This window comes from Aquarana catesbeiana, linkage group LG07 (genome assembly GCF_042186555.1).
Source record: "Aquarana catesbeiana isolate 2022-GZ linkage group LG07, ASM4218655v1, whole genome shotgun sequence".
NCBI classification, from domain to species: Eukaryota; Metazoa; Chordata; class Amphibia; order Anura; family Ranidae; genus Aquarana; species Aquarana catesbeiana.
In genome coordinates, this window is record NC_133330.1 from 29,614,544 (window position 1) to 29,622,043 (window position 7,500).

The 7,500-nt window shown below is 35.3% G+C and overlaps 2 protein-coding genes across 3 annotated transcripts in view; one reads left to right on the forward strand and one right to left on the reverse strand.

Moving 5' to 3' along the window:
* The window catches only part of LOC141102837 (renalase-like), a 91,406-nt gene that overhangs the window by 79,606 nt on the left and 4,300 nt on the right, over positions 1–7,500 (reverse strand). The gene's annotated exons all lie outside the window — the stretch shown is intronic.
* The window catches only part of GATA2 (GATA binding protein 2), a 35,101-nt gene continuing 30,194 nt past the window's right edge, over positions 2,594–7,500 (forward strand). The window contains exon 1 of one of the 2 annotated variants that reach the window (XM_073591863.1): positions 2,594–2,957. The gene's annotated coding sequence lies outside the window, so the exon portion shown is untranslated. Of the gene's footprint in view, positions 2,958–7,040; positions 7,175–7,500 lie in introns of those variants that run through there. The other variant, XM_073591864.1, reaches the window with a different exon arrangement.

The window sequence follows — 7,500 nt, forward strand, 5'->3', positions numbered from 1 at the left end:
ATACAATCTAAAAAAATGCATACTTATAATAAAATAAACACAAAAATTGCAAAACAAATAAAAAGTGGGCGGGGTTTCATAACATGAAAGGGCCAAACATGTTTTAGACATCACCAGTTCTGTCTTGATCAGTACTTAAATTTAACATATATTAAGTACCTACAAGCTGTAGTAATACAACTTTTTTTTTTAACTCTCAAAAAAATAAAAAAATAAAATAAAATCTTCTACATCTCATCTGTAGGATGGAGCGATAATGTGGGGCGGAGTAATTAGGGCCGTTATTCTGGATCTGGGCTGTGTGAGGCTGATAAGAGTTATCTGCACCATATCAAGAGCTCTACTCCCTGAACCCTATCACAAACCTCGGCATAAATGCCAGCAAAATTGGCTTTTTTTTTCCCTTGCTAACATTCTTCACCCTCATTATTATGGTAATTTTTTTCCTATTACAGTTTTTTTTTCTTCTTCTTCTTTTTTTTTTTTTTTTTTGCAAGGCTTGCTTTTGAATTGATTTTTTTCTGAATATATTTTTTATTTAAAGCTTTGCTTGTGAAGAAAGAACGAGATAGCATTTTTTCCCCTGCAATTTTTAATTGTGTAGGTCTCATGTTTTAATAATAGTGTTTTCAATGAACAGAATGCGTATTTTGCATGTCTATCTAGCTGATGGTACAAACTTTGTTAGCTACTATCGCCCTTAAAAAAAAAAAAAAGAGGCATCGCTGTTCTGTCTTGTATTCTCTTCTTGCTGATATACAGACACACTTTGTACACCTCCTCTGCTTTATATATTAGTTATGGCTGACTTCCTTAATAAGACTTAAACATTGGGAGATTTCTTTATTTTTCAACAATGTCTTTGGTGATAGCTGGAGCTTCATAAAGCTGATTTTATTTGCTGTGTATCCGGCAATTTTAGGGAGGGGGGGGGGGGGAGAGAAGATGAAGAAAAGGAGTAGAGGGTCTCATCTGTGGAATACTTGTGCTATTGTGAAGGAAAAACATTGAACAATAAGAAACTGTATGGGTCTGCAACTATGGAATGCCTGCACCATCACAATGAAAAGGAGACAGTTAAGAAAATAACAAAGTATCTATATTAAGTATATAGAACGTGTTCTTGAATCCGTATAAACAGATAGATAGATAGATAGATAGATAGATAGATAGATAGATAGATAGATAGATAGATAGATAGATAGATAGATAGATAGATAGATAGATAGAATTATGTATGTGTTTGTGTAGAAAGAAAGAAAGAAAGAAAGAAAGAAAGAAAGAAAGAAAGAAAGAAAGAAAGAAAGAAAGAAAGAAAGAAAGAAAGAAAGAAAGAAAGAAAGAAAGAAAGAAAGAAAGAAAGAAAGAAAGAAAGAAAGAAAGAAAGAAAGAAAGAGATATTTAGATACAGAGATTCAGAGATTGATAAATAGATAGACAGGTGGTTAGATAGAACGATAGATATGTGGATGGGTGGATAGATAGGTAGATAGATAGATAGATAGATAGATAGATAGATAGATAGATAGATAGATAGATAGATAGATAGAATTATGTATGTGTTTGTGTAAATATATATGAGAAAGAAAGAAAGAGAAAGAAAGAAAGAAAGAAAGAAAGAAAGAAAGAAAGAAAGAAAGAAAGAAAGAAAGAAAGAAAGAAAGAAAGAAAGAAAGAAAGAAAGATAGATACAGAGATTCGGAGATAGATAGATAGATAGATAGATAGATAGATAGATAGATAGATAGATAGATAAATAGATAGAATACTTATAAAGACAATTCTGAAAAGTATGGTAGTATAACAGTGGTGTGAAAGAGAAGAAAAAAATGGAGAAAGAGAGAAGAAAATAATAAGGGAAAGAAAGAAAGAAAGAAAGAAAGAAAGAAAGAAAGAAAGAAAGAAAGAAAGAAAGAAAGAAAGAAAGAAAGAAAGAAAGAAAGAAAGAAAGAAAGAAAGAAAGAAAGAAAGAAAGAAAGAAAGAAAGGAAAACATATGTGTAGTTGAGATAGATAGATAGATAGATAGATAGATAGATAGATAGATAGATAGATAGATAGATAGATTGTATCTACAGGCAGAAAGATTATGCGTTGTTTGATTAATTGATTGATTAATTGATTGACAGTTAGACAAATACCCATCTACCTATTGAAAACATGTATTTTTCTTTCTTTTTATACTTAGATCATATGTACATAACTATACATCTATATAAGTGTCAATGTTTTGGCAGTTGGCACAATTTATATTGCAATCTACAAAATAAGATTATTAAAAAATAACATTTTTATCTTTCAGATGTCTGGACAGACTGACAGACCTGAGCTGCTGATCATAGTAATTGACCAGATAACAGATAACAGGAAAGTGGGACGTACTGATTGCTGAGAGTCACTTTCCTATACCTTTCCTCTGTGTGATCTATCAGCCCCTTGCCTGTTGGTGAACTAAAGCTTCCAGCCTGCTGGGACTTGTAGTCCTCCCTATATGAATAACAGGTGCAATGTTTGCGCCTGCGCCCCTGTCTTTCTCTCTCTCTCTCTCTCTCTCTGCCTTTCTTGGCTGCCATAATATCAATCCAGCGCAAATATCAAAGGCAAGTCGCGTAGGCAGTGACAGCAAACAGTAACAATAGGTGCAAGAGGCAGACAATGCGATGAGCTTGTATAGATATTGTAACAATGCAAATGAGGGCTAGGGGCAGAGCGGCCTTATTATGTACATAAATACACACAGGCGTCTCTGTGCCATCCCCGAGTGCGACTCACACAGGCAGGAAAAAAAAAGAAAGCAAATTTCTCCTGCCAATTCTAGAGAGAGAGAAGGAGAGAGAGAGAGGGGGGCTGGCATCCTCCCTGTACTGGTCTATGTACTGCCTCCCCATCTCACCATCATCTGCCCTACTCATGTGCCACTGCAAACAGGAGATGCCAGCGGTGCCAGCAGGATAGCAGGTAAGGAATGCACCCACTGCACCATACACCTCTATGTGTGACCCCATACCTCTTCACTGCAGACCAGACACATCTGTATTCTAACCATAGCCTTCTACATAGCAATCGGTGCAATGGAGGGCTCTGTGCTACTGCCAGTGTATATACCCAAGCAAAATGTCTCCTTTTATTAATGAATGCAAATATGCATAGACAGAAACACCAAAACAAACCCCCACATATACAAATACAAAACCACTAGTATGAAAAAATATGCATCCATGTACAGCCACAGCATGCAGCGTTTAGAGAAAGGCATACGTACAGACACCAATAAGATGGTGAGATACAGCTGTGCAAGCCAACACAACAACACAATAAAGACACATGTACATGTATACAATCACACATAAATACATATATCCACCAAAATACACAAAGGTGTTAGATATATACACGCAATAAATTATATATATAATTTATTGCTTGTGTATACATATAATACCGAGAGAGAGAGAGAGAGAGAGAGAGAGAGAGAGAGAGAGAGATTTATTACAAATAAACACACATACGATATTTACATATTTACATATAAGTAAAACCACTATACAATATATGCACACGAATAAATAGGCACCAAACTGAAGCAAAGACATATTATATATATAAGAGAAACTCACATAAGTGTATCAATCACATAATATACTCGCACATATACATTGACATACACACATATGATATATACATCATGCAAACCCACAATACAATACAATACATACGTATATGTAGAAAAATTACACATGTATGTACACAGGCAAACTCACATAGGAATAGTACAACTTATTACACACCACACACATACAGGGAAAGGTAGAAACACACAATATATATATATATATATATATATATATATATATATATATATATATATATATATATATATATATATATATATATATATATACACATACACACACATACATTCATATAAGTATATCAAGCACATAATGCAAACGTTCTCCTATTGTTTTGTTGCATTCTTCTGGCCCTCCAATGAGAAATATAGGATTAATATATTTCTTTATTAGAGTAATAAGAGATGTATGCTCAGTGATGTGCTGGGCTGCATGCAGACAGAGCTGCTGATCCTTGAGGACAGATATTTAGGAAAGTGTGTAAATGATGTGTGACAGATAGCAGCTGGAGTGTCACATCTAGACACATCATCCCAGCCTGTCCCCCCTTCATACATACTGACACACCGCCTGCACCCAGCCCAGCACTATCAATTCTTTACAGATGTTCCCAGTGATAGTATATAGGTCTGGGTGGGGTAGGTACAGGATCAAATACACTCTTCCTAAAATCCCATTCAAGAAATCAAATGGACAGGATTCAAATTACAAAGAAAGATCATTCTCCGTTTACAGACATCTTCAAAACAATTTAGCAACACACATTTGCTATCAAATATTTGAATATCATATCAAATGAAAACAGGATATCACAGGTCAATGATTGTATCATAATTGATATTGTTCCTTATTATCATATTTAAAAACAAGGTCATACAGAACTTTAATTTCCTTTGTTGCTTTTACTTGTTTATTCTCCAATATCATAATGACAATATTTCTGTCTGTTTTGAAAAAAAAAAAAATTTATATATATAGATAGATAGATAGATAGATAGATAGATAGATAGATAGATAGATAGATAGATAGATAGCTAGCTAGCTATAGGTCTATCTATCTATCTATCTATCTATCTATCTATCTATCTATCTATCTATCTATCTATATACTGTGTATGTCTTGAGTGAAGGAATAAATGAATAATGCAGCTTCCTAGGTGGGAAATAAGAAAGAGAATTAATTTAGACAAAACTCACAGTTTACAGAGAGATTTATTATTTGTAAAATAAAAAATACACACAAATATTGAATTGCACATTTTTATCTATGCTTTGTTTATTTGCAAATTATATATTTATATATTATTATGATTATTATTCTTTATATTTGACTTGTTTCTCAAAGTTTGCTTCTTTTGAATGTGTGCTTTTGTTTAGTATTTCTTTTTAGCTTTTGCTTTCTATGATCTGTATTGTTTGTAAGCCTTTGCATTTGCAATTTTATTTATTTTTATTTTTTTTCTTGGTTGCTTGTGTTTTTGTGATTTATTTATTTGTAATCTGGGGAGTTATATGTGGAATGTCGGCAAGTCTGGCAAGCTGTGCATTGAGGCAAACGATGGGAATCTGGGTGTCCAAGGCTCAGTCAAGTCTTTTTCCCCAGCAGCACCTGCTATGTAGCCACAGCCTAGTCCCGTGCAGGAGATTTGCACAGCTTTGCATGTTTAAGTCCCATTTGTTGTGTGCAGGAAAAAAAAAGGGGGAGCAGGTCTGAGATCTGCAGGAGACCCTCCTGACTTTGGGCATTAGAGGCATGGCAGGCAGACACACACGTGCCCCTGGTGCTGGGCTCATTGAGGGCTGATTTGCAGGAATAAAAGGGGATTTAGCTGCCCATATTGGGGCATCTCCATCTCCAGTCTTGAGTGTGTTATTCCAGCTTGATGAGCTACAAGAGTCTTATCTCTCATCTCCATAATTCCAGCTTTCACCTGCCGTTATCTGATCTGCTCCATGCACTCATATAGACCAATGTTTTATGGAAATATCTGGGCTGAGTAGATGGAGGTAAGCAAGCAGCCTCCATAAAGATGGAGATGGATGGAGGTGGAAAGGCGAGGTCTTCTCTCTGCTTGAGGCTCTTCGCTTTCTGAACAGACAAATTGGAAGCCAATGACAGCTTCACACAAATGTAGGTGCAGAATGTCAGCTGCTGGGAAGAAGATCAGATGCTGCAATGGAGAAGGGAGGCCGGGGCCTCAGATTTGGGATCGTCCTGTCTGTGTGTCTTTCCTGTCGGCAAAAGTGTCTGCAGATCAGATCAGAGAATATAGTGAGATATTGACTGGCTGGGCTGTAGGTGTTGTGTTTAGATGGATTCAATTATTTATTTCTTTTTTGAGTTATGCAAAATGTCAAATATTCAAAATGTCAAACAGGTCCTTCCTGTTGAATCTATCTAGCCATTTATCTATATGCACATATTACATATTAACTGTGCATGTGCTCTCTGTGCACAGACATACACAACTATAAAAACATACAACTATACATACATGCACTATATGTACATACAACTATACATACATACACTATATGTAAATACAACTAAACATACATACAACTATACATACATACATGAACTATAAAAACATACACTACATAGATACAACTATACAAACACACACTATATATGCATACAACATACACACACTCTACATACATACACTATACATACATACACTCTACATACACACGATTATACATACATACAACCACACAAACATACACTTTACATACAGTACATACATACACAACTGTGTGCACAAACATATAACCAGTTGAAGATGATATCATTCTGCTTTTTATATTTTTGTATAATTGTATTATATAATATATCTATATATCTAGATATCTAGATATATATAGATATATACACACGCACATACACACACATAAGTATATTAGGCACATCATTCACCCATTTCCTTAATGTTGCAGTGTTCTCTGAGTCCTGTTGCATTATTCTGACCTTCTAATGAGAAATATAGCATGAATGTATATCTTTATTTGAGTGATAAGTGATGTATTCTCAGTGATGTGATGTGGATGCAGAAATGAACTGGAGGGCAGATCCTTGGGAAAGTCATGTCTGTATACACATACACAAACTGTCACACATGCATTAATATATATATATATATATATATATATATATATATATATATATATATATATATATATATATATATAATTTTGTACGTGACTGGGTATTAAAGTCAACACAGTTACAATTTCATGAGTGGGGGTTCGCAACTCCTTTACTAAATGAACCCCCTATAGGTGCAGCTTATAGTGATTTGTACACACATGCATATCAGCTCTGGCAGATTTTGGGCACTATAGAGAAGTCAGGAGCCCCCTCCTCTGGTGAAAGCAGGAGGGACCCGGAAGGCTGTGTGTGTGTGAGTGTGTGGATATGTGTGACGCCATTGCTCAGTGCCTGTAATGTTGGTACCAGCACTGTGGGTGCTCAGACTGCCTGTGCTGGAATGGACAGCTTGGCCCGCCGCTTGCACTCCAGTCTTTAGACTCCTCTTGTTTGTAAGTATGCAGTCTGCTCTTTTCTAATCATTCATTTCCACTTGATCTCTTGTGTCGTGTTTTGTAGCTGACACAGTTGCTGTCTATGGCACGGACTCAGGATTTCATAGTATTTAATGGGTCTTCTCCTCTCTGACTTTGGCTTCTAAAGTGCACAGGAGAGGCGAGCAGAATGGAGCAGACAGGTAGAAAGACACATGTAGCCCTATAGGAGTTTTTTTTTCCTGAAAATAAGGAAAAACGCTAAGCTATAATTATTTGTTTGTTAATGAATTTTATTTGATTACTTCTTTATTTTCCTAATGAATACATTTTCTGGTGCTGTT